Source organism: Serinus canaria, chromosome 1A (assembly GCF_022539315.1).
Source record: "Serinus canaria isolate serCan28SL12 chromosome 1A, serCan2020, whole genome shotgun sequence".
Taxonomy (NCBI): domain Eukaryota; kingdom Metazoa; phylum Chordata; class Aves; order Passeriformes; family Fringillidae; genus Serinus; species Serinus canaria.
Window position 1 is genome coordinate 19,640,105 of NC_066314.1, and position 12,222 is coordinate 19,652,326.

General features: G+C 42.9%; 1 protein-coding gene across 8 annotated transcripts in view; it reads right to left on the minus strand.

The window, feature by feature from the left end:
• The window catches only part of PLXNB2 (plexin B2), a 252,479-nt gene that overhangs the window by 201,562 nt on the left and 38,695 nt on the right, over positions 1-12,222 (minus strand). For 3 of the 8 annotated variants that reach the window (XM_030237868.2, XM_050982943.1, XM_050982952.1), the window contains one exon: positions 6,558-6,631. The exons of the other annotated variants lie outside the window; for them this stretch is intronic. The gene's annotated coding sequence lies outside the window, so the exon portion shown is untranslated. The remainder of the gene's footprint in view (positions 1-6,557; positions 6,632-12,222) is intronic. 8 annotated transcript variants of the gene reach the window in all.

Consider the following 12,222-nt stretch of genomic DNA (forward strand, 5'->3'; position numbering starts at 1 on the left):
TTTTGTTTTCAGGCACAGCCACATGCTTGCTGCACTCCACCCACCAAGGTCTATACTGAGGTGAGCTCAGTGCTCATCTTCTCTAAAATAATGTGTTCTCAGAACATTCAGAGAGCAAATTATGGCCACAGCTGTGACAAATCCTCCTGGATCCCGTAACCACATACCACAGCTAAGAATGCACATGAGACCACAACCCTCAGTTTGAAGTACACGCTTCCTTGACTGTGTTCTTACCCAGCTTATTCAAGCACAGACCAGGAGAAAAGAGTTGCCATAATGCAGGTCACAAGCACTAGTCACAACTTGTAGCCAGACACCATCTCCCAGCTTCAGTTCCACCAGCTGGAGCAGTGACTGTCTTCAGCAGAATGCAGAGTAATACCCAGGTTCCTGTGGATATTCCCAACCTTCAAGGCTTCCAGCAGAGCCATTTGGATGATGGTCCCTCCCTTGCCTGTATCTGCCAAAACCAGCCAGGTATGTGAAGACCTATTATTCAAACCATCCCTGGTAATTCTGACCAGCTGACAGGGTTGTCAGAAGAGGGCCTGTGATCTGCCCAACAGCTCTTGATGTCAACTCTTGTGGCTCTGGAGGATGAGAGAAGAATAAAAGCAAAACTAGATATTCACCCCTGCTATGACCAAAGGGGAGCACCTCTCACCATCAGCTAGGCAATGCTGGCAGCACAAGGTGTGTTGGATCTTCAAGCAGTAAGGGAAGGGAACAACTGCAAAATCAATGAAGTGCAGGAAAGACTGAACTGACTGTGTGTTCTGACAGAGCAACTGAGGGATGACACCTTCCCTAGAGCAGCATGAGGAGGCTGTGGAACAACTTAACCTTATACCAGCTTCCTCAGGGAGACCACAAATATATGAGTGGTTGTGGAAGCTGCCCTTTCTAATTGGAAGAGTTGTGGGGAGAAAGCAGTGTGGAGAAGGCACAGGGTTGAGAAAAAAATAGAATTTATTAATTGGGAAAAGGAGTAGAAGCTGAGTAGTCTGTATACTAGTAGTCCTGCCATAAACAACTTTCCCCCAAAACTTCTAGGCCAATCCTGTTCTCTCTCCAAATACTTCTATTTCTTAAAGCAATGCCCCCTATAAAAGGAAAAACTGCTAGTGCCACAGAACACATAAGTAGCAGAGTGGTGAGGAAGTGATTAAAACCAGAACAAGTGCATGCACTTGGGGAGAAAGTGTTCACTGCTTACAGCCCAGAGAAGGCCATAAGGGACAGTGGCACAAAACCAAAGAGATGATAAATGGATTTGGCATGTGCATTAACTTCTTCTTGGTAAAATCCCATGAAGACTTTTTCTGGCTTTTATTACTACGTGTGCACAAATCCAAACCACACAAGCTGTGTTGATTTAATCCACAACCACAGTGCTTTAATGTGTCCATTTTTGCTCAGTTCTGAAGTCTCATTGCTTCCTCTTTTTTCTTGCAGAAGTAAAACCCTTCTCCCTTTCTTGCAAACAAAACTCTTCCTGAAAAATAATTCTGTTTACCCAGAAAGGGTTCTCAGCCTTTACACTTGGTGAGCAGAAAGCAGCAAGTTCTGTGAAGGATTTAGGCTGAGAGAGTTTTGGGGAGAGAGCACTGCAGTGCTTAGGCTCTTTTCTCAAACATTATCACAATGGTATGTCCACACAGCATGATGAGTATGTGCAGGGCTCCTCTGCTTCCCTGCTCTGTGGTTTCAATTTCTAAATGGATGACTCTAACTCTAAATGTATAATGGGTTTGAGAAATAATCTTATCCAGGGCAAATGGAAAACCAAAATCATCAACTTTGGAAAATGAAGGGTTCTACTAAAAATAACTGAGGTATTTCTGGTTTTGCCAAAACCAGTATTTTTAAATAAGCTGGGGACTAATGTATCTCAGTGGCCACTTCCTGAGCTTGAAGACAGATAGCAACAGTCTCCTTTTCCTTCAATCAAAAACCAGCAGAATGAAATTACTAAGCACAGACAATTTAACTCCTCCATGATAAGCTCACCAGTGGCACTGACAAGACAGGCAAGAATCACACCAAATATCAACCACTGCTCTTTGGGAGACCCATAAAGAACAGCTGAGCAATGGGAGAGGAGGTGACTGGAGAGGCAGAAGGGTTGGAAAAGACTGAAGAGAGGACCAAGCAGAGACTCTTTCCTGAAGCCTCAGGGGAAGTGCTAGAGGGATGGGGAACTTCAAGCTCCTTAACTATCAGGAGATTATAGCAACAGAAGAAGCAATAGCTTTCCCCTCTGAGCACTTGGAATATGAGGGAATAATTAAACTTTTAGGTATCTACTGTCAAGGCAAAATTCACAGTGAATAGGCAGCATTTAGTCCTCAGACATGGGTCAGAAATGACAGCAGAGCATTACCTCCCCAAACATCTGCCTCCTGGGAGAGTCAGTGGTGTGCCACCCAGCTTCCTCAGAGGTGGGAAAATTGCTGCTTTCCTCCTTCTTGTCTGCTTGTTATTTCACTCTACAGTTTTGTCATACTCAGAAACTGCCAAAACCCCAAGAACTTTCAAAATGGAACTCAGAAGCTTAAGAAAAACAAAGGAAAGCTTCAGTCTCCATGGCTCAACTGTTATGCCATAGTGAATTTTAGGTAATTTTAAAAAATTACTAGCTCCAGAAGGGTGTCAAAAATGAAACCTCATAGCCTGATAGTTGAAATATGACAGTTTGACTATTAATACAACAGAAAAAAATAGCTTCCTCAAAGCATTTGTTCCATGGGTCACATGAAAAGAAAGGGCAAAGACTTTTTATAAGTAGTATTTGGTAGCAAATGTTAAAAGAAGTCAAATACCTAATTATCTTATTTGAAGAGAGGAACAGCTGGTATGTTTCAGTGAAGATAAACATCCAGAGTCTATCCTTGCTGTGTGAGAGTTGATCTTTTTTCTTCACAGGCTTTTCTGAAATTAGCCATTGCCTTTCTTGGCAGCAGAAGAGGAAGCTACTGCTAAGCATCAAGTAATTAATTCTTAAGTTCCAAGAAAGGTAATATTAAATATGCTTATCCACATATTTTTATGAATTATGTATGCATGGAAAGATAGGAATTGTGATGGAGAAGGGAAGGGAAGGGAAGGGAAGGGAAGGGAAGGGAAGGGAAGGGAAGGGAAGGGAAGGGAAGGGAAGGAAGGGAAGGGAAGGGAAGGAAGGGAAGGGAAGGGAAGGGAAGGGAAGGGAAGGAAGGGAAGGGAAGGGAAGGGAAGGAAGGGAAGGGAAGGGAAGGGAAGGGAAGGGAAGGGAAGGGAAGGGAAGGGAAGGGAAGGGAAGGGAAGGGAAGGGAAGGGAAGGGAAGGGAAGGGAAGGGAAGGGAAGGGTGCAAGATTCCTCTATTTTAGAGGGTTTTTTTCAGAAAAAATGTAAAACAACACAAATTAAAAAAAAAAAAAAAAAGCCTGGCTAGTAAGATGAGCTGTGACACTTTCTGGAGAAGAGTATAAATGAGCATTTTAAAACAGAAGCCTTTGAAGACACAGATTGTGTTTTCCACATCAACTGCAACTTTTCCTTTTGTAATTTATACTGTAATTTGAAAATGCCAATTGAAGGGTTATGGAAGCTTCTGCTGTGAAACAAAAACTGGAAGGTGCTTCCACATTTCTCTCTAAATTAAGATGAAGCAAAGAGATGAAAAATATTCTAATTAATGGAATTTCTAAAAAGCCTTCTTTTTAATGAAATTGTACAGTGGCTTCCTTCTGTGATCAGCTTTATATTCTTCATTGAATATCTCAGCTTGTTTTTTTCCTACTGATCAAAACCATTCCCACCCAGGTCCTCCACGTTCATGCACTAATCTTTCAGATGCCAGTCTTCAGTGCCCATATCCAAGCTGTTAGCAGGAGCAGCTCCTATGAGTGCATGGCTCGTGGCTTTTGAAGATGGCTGAGTGAATCTCACTCATTCCCAGTGCTCCTCTTGGAGGTTACACATGTCTCTCTTACAGGAATGCTGGAATATACTCGGTGCTTTCCTGTAATGTCCACTCAAGTAGCCAGTAGTAGGGACCCCAGTGGTAAAGGTCCCCCTTTATCTCCTCATGCCACAAGCCAGGACTTTGCACATCTGCACTCTGAGAGCCAAGCAGAGGTCCCTGCCTGCCTTGTCTCCCTTGTTCTTTGCACCACCTCTCCTTCTTTCTGCAGAAGGCTGTCACAGTTTGGTTCCCATCCGTGCCTCGTGGCTCCTGCTGGAAGCACAGGGCCCAGTGAAGAGTGTAATGCAACTAGTAGTGTGAGCAGCTGCTTCCTACCACATGCCTGCCAGCAGATAGAGGTGAGGAAGCCAAGAATGTGTGTGTATAGAGGCACATATGTTACCACTCTCCTTCCTATTGTCCTCCCTGGCCAGCTAGGTCAGAAGTCAGCAGCAGGGGTGCCAGCAGGGTTTGAATGGGGCACAGCAGGATCCAGGGCTAAGGGCCAAGGGATCTGCAAGAGGCAGCATTTCCTGGCTCCCATGGGGTTCTCCTAGACACAGGGCATGATGGCCCCCAACAGCATGATGTCTCTTCAAGGGACAAGATTTCTCAACTCTTGAGTTTACAGGCATAGCCTTTATGGGTCAGCATCTCACTTGAGAGAGCAAAACCTGGCATAGCCCTCTGAAGAGACTGCCAACCTACAGCTGCTAATTTATGAATTACTAATTCATAAATGTAGAGCTTTGGGGAGGTCTCTTTGTCAGAAAAGCAGCACAGACTGTCTCTTTCTGACAAGCAGAAGCAGTACAGCAGGGAGTTAGAGGAATTATGAGACACACCCCACTCCCTGGTCTCCAGCACTCATATGTGTGGGTTTTAAGCCTTTCTTTTTTTTTTTTTTTCCCTACAATGACTCAGAGGCACCACTCAGCTGCCTGACCTGCTAGACTTAGGACTACTGCAGCACCTCATGAATATCAGTCCTCTCCCACCCTATTCACCTTCATCAAATGAACATCAAAGACTCTCCCAAAGTGTTTGGGAGGGAAAGTTAACATTTACTGTATATTAAATGTGAACTGGATACACTTCAGTTCACCTTTGCTTTTACACACAAGTCGGAAGGTTGAATCATACTGGGACAGGACTGACCTACTCAGGTTTTTCTCAAGTTATTGAGGTTGCCTAGTCATTCCTTTTAAACCAGACTCTTAAGGAGTCTGACAGACAAGGCTGCAGGGGAGCTTCAATGTTTCTGAAAATCTCATTAGGCATCTAGCTGTAACCTGAACCCACAGCCTTAGCATACAAATATTTGACCTTTCATTACTAGACCCATGTTCTGCAGAGGAGATGCTATTGTGAGAGCTCTGCCCTGTCTCCTGTGAACATTCTCAAACAGCTACATTACACATCCTGAGCTGCTGAGAAACTCCTGCATTGCAAGGAAGAGAGGACAACACAGAAGATTTAAAGAGAGATCCTTTCAGCTTCTAGTACATGGGATTAGATATACAATCATTCTGGGTTCAGAAAATAATTGGACACTTCCTTATGCTTAGACCCATTTATTCAGAATTAACTGCATGTCTCTGTGCTCAACTGAGACATCTTCTGCACAGCCAGTCCCTCTGCCAGCAGCTAACTAAGCCTCAAGGATGGAAGGAAAGAAGAGAGAAAGAAGCAAGCTGCATTTTTGCCTTGTCTGCCAGAGTTCTCCCTAAGACTGAAAACCTAACTTGCAAAGAATGAGTTTCCTTATGTGAACATTTTTAAGGCAGAGCACAGCAAATGCTGGTCCCCAGCCCTGCAGCATCAGCTTCTGCTAGGGCAGATGTAGGGATCATAAAACCAAGGGAGGGGAAAAAAGTAAATAAAAATCTTGATTCCTTACATTCTTGATTCCTACAAGGCAGTGTGAGAGCACAACAGGATTCTGAACTGCATATTTGTATTTTCCATGCTAAAGGCAAACAAACCACCCTAGACACTAACTCCTTAACACTCAGGACAGATTATGAGCACAACTCGCTCATCACTGGCACAACCCCCTGAACTTTTAACAGTCAGTTTATTTAAAACCTGCAAGCTAGATTTGTGCCTTCTGCACAGAGAGGTCTAGTATGCCAAGTTGCAATCCAAAGTGACTCTTACTACCAGACTATAAACCCCAGAAAATAGGGCTAAGAGTTCATTATGAAGCTGGTGACAGACTCCTAATTATAGTGGTGCTATCAAGCATGATAAAGGCTGGTTGGTTTTATTATAGTCTCATCCAAAGACTTGTTGGATGCTGGATTAGCTCATCTTTTCATTCCTGTTGAACTGCCATATGTTTCTTTTTCTCCTTTATGTAGCATTTGGCAGGAGTTATTTGTCAGCATTTAGAAAAAGAAAACATGTCTCCAGAAACTTCACTTCTAGTTCTTTCCCTGCAAAGTTTCTTGTTTTACCTGTTAAAACCTTAGAAATTGCATTTTCATGTCTAAAGCAAAATTGTATAAGCAAAAGTTACCATTAAAACATGAAATACAGACAGTCTTAAACTCTCCTGATCACAGTACTGCAGTATAACATCTCAGTATACTTTAAAGAAACAGATACCTCCATAAAAAGCTGTCTCTTTCTCCCTCCCCTTGCACATCAATTCTGCCCGATTTCATATCCACTTCAAATATCTGCAAGTAAATCAGAGCAAAATGCAGCATTTTACTAACAGATTTGATTATTTATTCATCACTACCACCTACCAGCATTGTTGCAAAGATCCAAGTTACACAGAACAAGTCACAGGAATAAAAACAATATTAATTCAGGTTTTCTTTTTAAAGCCTCTTGTTTGCAGCTGTAAATCCACTGAATGTCACAAGCTTAGCTAATACACCATAGGAGAAAGGATTTAATTGCTTTTAATGCCAGATATCAGAGAGTTGGGAAGAACTAAGCAGCACCTGTATGGAGACAAACCTGGAAACCAGAGCAGTACTGTGGCTGGACAGAAAAGAGAGATCCAACAGTCATTTCTTGACTGCATAGACTTTGGAGAAAAACTGAAGCAATGGCTGAGCTTCACAGAGGAGATTATTTCACCTGTGCATCAAAACATGCTCAGAAAACCTGGGGTAGGTGACGCCATCAGCTTCAAATATGGAGCAGAATTCAGTAACAGATAAGGATTTTACTGCCCCACGTCCTTTGAATCAGACACATTTAAAGCATCACTTCCCACTGCCCTTCCTCCCCTCCCTCAGCTTCCTCTTCAGTAAGAGCACTTCTGCCATGGTAAACAAAATATTCTTCTGAAGGCATCTCCTGTGAGTGACCTACCCCCCCAACAAATGCCATGGGCTCATCTCCAGATGGAAAGAAACACAGTTTATTTCAAAGAAAAAAAAATAAACGGCCTTGAAAGGCCACAAAAAGTGACCTGGGGCAAGATGATGAGAACTAATAGAGCACTTGTGAGAAAAGGAAGGTCACCTGTCACAGTTGCTATTCAGCTCTGCTAAGTGGTTTTATTGATGGGTCATTAAAGGATTCTCATCCAAATTCAGCCTCAAAGTGGTTTTAGAAAACAGACAATCAGAAAAAAAAAAAAGAAAACAAACAAAATTGCCTTAGGTTTAAAGTGTCTTAGCCTGATATCATTATGCACCAAAAAGTACATAATGAAGGTATGAATTTTAATTAAATTTAATTTTTAAATTAAAGTGCAGTCTTCCTGCAGCCATGCCTCATCACCAAATGAAAGTTTGTGTCTTTGGATAGCTGAACCCCACCATAATCTAGTTTGCCTGAAAATTAGTAGTATAATTGATTTCATGCTTCTCTGAGCCCTTTGGTGTAGGCTTTCAGCTACCCCACCACTTGCAGGTGTAGATATGTAGTAGATAAAGATTACTGCTTGTGTGCCAACCCAGAGATGCTGAGCCTGCCAATTTTAGGAGCTCTGCAAAACAAGCTGTGAGATGCTCCCACAATTTCGATGTAAGTAGGCCAATAGAAAACTGAATGAATAAGACCATTTTGATGGCTAGGCCATTGCTACTGTAAGCAGTGGACTGGCAACATAGTTAAAAGCAGACAGACTTCCTTGCTTTCCCTTTTTTTTTTCCCTTCAGACACTGGAAGTGAGTGCTGTAGGGAGAGACTGAAATTTCACCAGCACCTGCAGTAACATGCAGGCATGAGTAGCACCCAGATTCAACAGTGTCTTAACAGAATACCAAAGAATAACTAAAGAGCCACATGTTCCTGGTGAAAAACCTACAGTGAACAAGGGTAAAAGTAATTTCAGTGTTAATTGCCTGTAGTGTTCTATGATAAATAGTGTCATTTCTGCCATTATATCCAGAAAAAAAACCAAAAAAGACTGACATGCGCTATCAATAAATTTTATTTTTGGCTTGCATTTTGTAGCTTAACAGATGACAGTTACAAGGAATGTATTAAGCTAACTGCTACTGTGAACAGTGTACAGGTGCATACATCTCTATTACCTATAGGGACTTAACTTATACACACACCTTAAAGCTCCCAAAAGCACTCAAAAATTGTCTTGCAAACACTAATGCATTCTGCCCCATTTAAATCTGTCATCCCCCTCCTTTGTATGGCCCAGGCTCAGTCAAGAGCCATAGGGAATTGGGCACCTCATGTCCCCAGTGTCTGTGCATAGAGCCAGGCTCCTGGGGCTGGGTAGGAACCAGTTTCCCCTCTCTGAAGACCAGACTTGCAGAGCCTGCAGGCATCACCTCTATGGGCAAATTAGCTGCCATGAATTAAAGACCTGCAGGCTGGCGTTAACTGAAATGTTTTCAGAACTTGCACGTCAACCTCTTTTGGTCAATATTCAGAGAAAAGGCACAAGCATCTGTGACAGCAACTCCCCTCTGTTGCCAAATCCTGCCTCTGAGCTGTTGAAAGAAAAGGTCACTTAAATTTAACAGGACTAACAAGGTATTTTCTCAGTCCTCTTTCTCAGAAACAGCTGAGTTGCTCTGGCTAAATGCTGTTTTTTCTTTTTAAACAATAATAACAGAATATTCAGCAAGAGGCAGACACCAAGTTAAAGAAATCTCAATGAAAGCTTTTAAAAATTGGCAAACTTGTAAGTGGTTGAAAATAGAGTCTTATAATGGGAAGTGTCAAACAACCTTGATAATAGGCAGCATTACCAGTCTGCTCCGTAATTCAAAATTATGTTTTATTATGGTGTTAAATGTGCCTAAGCTCCATTTACCAGTTCCGCCATTGCCAGCCCAAGAGCAGCTGCTGGCCGATGGCAAATTAACAAGTTGTAGTTTTCCTGGTGTAGACAAGAGGATAGTTGTTTCTGGCTTTCAGCAGTTGGAGCAGGTTCATCTCAGCAGTTTTTATAGAACTGAGCATGCTGGCATAAGGCCATTAACACATTTCTCAGGTGGCTCCCTGCAGTAATAAGGTGGCCTGAACATATGAGAAGTAAGATCAAGCCATGTTTTTCCAGAAGCTGGTGTAAATGTAGTTAGCAGGTGATCTTGAAGAAAGTACTGCAAAGTACACACAATCCAGAGTTTTTGCTATTTTGGAAAACAAATTATAACTCCAGTTGACACTCAGGAAGCCCAGGGCCTTTACTATATCAGAGGATGAGATTTATATGGTCAGGTTCAGGAAGGGGTCTGGGGACTTTGTCTCAGTACTTCTGAGACAAAGTAAGAAGTGGTCTGCTTCTGTATTTCCTTCAGGAGAATGAATGGTCGTTACAGAGCCAAACCGTGAAGACCATCAATCTTTTCCTGCAAAAGATGAGCCACATGAGTTCCCAGCCTAAAAGACTGTCACTTTCCAAAAATTCAGAAGTTTTTAATGGCCTCCAAGAAGCTCTTCAGGCCTTTTCCAAGGTACCAGAATCACATTACACCAACCAACCTTTCACCACCCAGGGCCGGTCTGTAAGAAAGGCTGCCAATTTTAAGTCTAAAATTGAAACTGCAGCTCACATTGTTCCTATGGATTAAAAAAAGGAGGGGATGGACACGACACCCTTCCTAGGCTGCATGCCCTGGGGAAGCCAGATTTTGGCCATCACAACAGCCCTGGAAGCAAACCACTACCTTGGGTGTGCCAGAGAGCAGCTGCCCAGCGCCAGCGGTACAGAGGATAACACTTCACATGAGGATAGACAGGAGAGCATGAAAGATGAGTAGTTGCTGTCAGCACTGGGCTGGGCACCCACTGGCATCTCTCCCAGACAAGTCGCAGCAGGGAGCTGAGGCAGTTGCTGGCACAGCATCACAGTGACACAAACATGACCATATCCCTTTCTTCTTGTCTCACAGTTAACTCCCTCAGCCACTCTCACACTTTATTCTTCCCTCCACAAATCAAATGCCCCCTCTTGGGGGCCAAGGTTGAGGCACTGTGATGATTTGGGGCTGTGACACATAAGATCCCCGAGGAACCAGGGCTGGACCACGTCGTTCAACCTTCCATTTCTATGTCTGCAAAGTGAGACTAGCGGTCCTCACTGGCGTGGAGTTACAACAATAGACTTTTGAAACTTCAAAGCATCCACATATACCAGTAAAGGACCCAGAGAAAGATTCTGCTAGCAGAATATAAAAGCAAAAAGAATGGATTCAAATCAACCGTGCTGCTCAGCACAGCAGTTCAGTCAACTGCGCCTTTCACCCTGGGGACGTCAGGAGGTGCATTGCTGGGTAGTAGGACAGAAGCCACTGCAAACACGGGCAGGTGCTGCCCCAAAGGTGGTGAGCATTGGTTTCAGCACACTGGCACACAGGGCCAGGGGCCAGTTTCCAGCTACTGGTAGTGCTGGCTCCTTTTTCACCTGGTACATGCACAAGTTGAAATGCAAAGTGGGCACTGGTTGTTTTTCAGAGAGATTAAATAATCTTTTGATCTTGAGAACAGAGGGCAGCATCTTCAGAGGCTGCATGTGCATCTTTTTCTGATGATCAAATCCCTTTGAGGTATCTTAGAGAGGACATGCTCAAAACACCTCAAGTCTCAGGCTGTTTGGCTAATCTAGACTCCAGAAGTCTTGTCTGTATTCAGCAAAAGTATGATTTGTTTCTTCAACATCTCTTACAGCCTCTCAGCTGTATTTCCCCTATCTCAGGAGCAAATACCACTTCTCTGATTCTTTCTGTATGTCTTCCAAAAGCAGAATTTTTACTAACCAGTGGTACCACTGGTCCCAAAGGATCAGCTCAACATCTCTGTGGCTTCAGAGCCACTTGTTGTGGGACTCCTGTTGCTCATGAACAAAGTATACACTGAAAAGCATCCAGAACAGCTGAGTTTTTAATTCTGAGACCACCAGGGCTAAGGTGAGAAGCTGCTGAACTCTCAAATGGTCCAATATGGAAGAGTGAGGAGAAGGGAGAAGCAAGGTGTTTTATCACAGGAGGTAATGGGGATAATGAAATAAACCCAATAGACCTTGGACTAAAAACCAAGACTCTCCTGCAAGAAGGAAGCAGTAGGAAACTTTTTTTCAAATTGTACCACCATGATAATAGAAGAGAGGCTCACTAGACTATTTCTTCTCAGGGAGAGATGCAGCAGCCTGGATTTCTCTTTTAGAATCCAGGTAACTCTTCCATGTACAGCGACTGATGGCTATCGTTTCTGAACTTGTCACTTCAACTTCTCAGAAAACAATCTCATTAGTAAAATAGCCTTATGAGGCCGAGAAGCAAAGAATTGCAGCCTTCTAAACAGAGGCTCTAACAAGTATCAAGCGCTGTGACTGAAGGAGTAGCTGTACACTAAGTCTTTTTAAGCAGCAAAAATGGCTTAAGGAATTATCACACATGCCCCTGTATGCTTTGACATCAGCTGTGCCCATTCTTGTACCATACCTTGTTAACTGGCACCCGAGGCAGCGTGGATTTTTAAAAAAATAAACAAAACTAGAAAGTTGTTTATATTTTAAAGTAAATTAATAAATCAACTTATTTCAGTTGTCTCTGGCCATGCAAGCACTGAGAGCAACAGAAGAAGAAGAAGACATCCTCCTTAGGATGACCAGTAGAAAGGCACTTAGGGGAAAGCTTAAGATATCCCAAGACTACAAAGAGATGTGAAGTTTGGAACATGACTGGAACCTGTGTCCTAGTTCTGCCTGTCTGCCTATAGCACTGGTGTGGATATGGCAGAGTAGTTATTTGCAGAAACATCTTGCAGTGCTTCAATATGGAAATATTCCTGGTAACTATGCCAGTCCAAACTAAAAATAAAATATAACTGTTAGCCATTT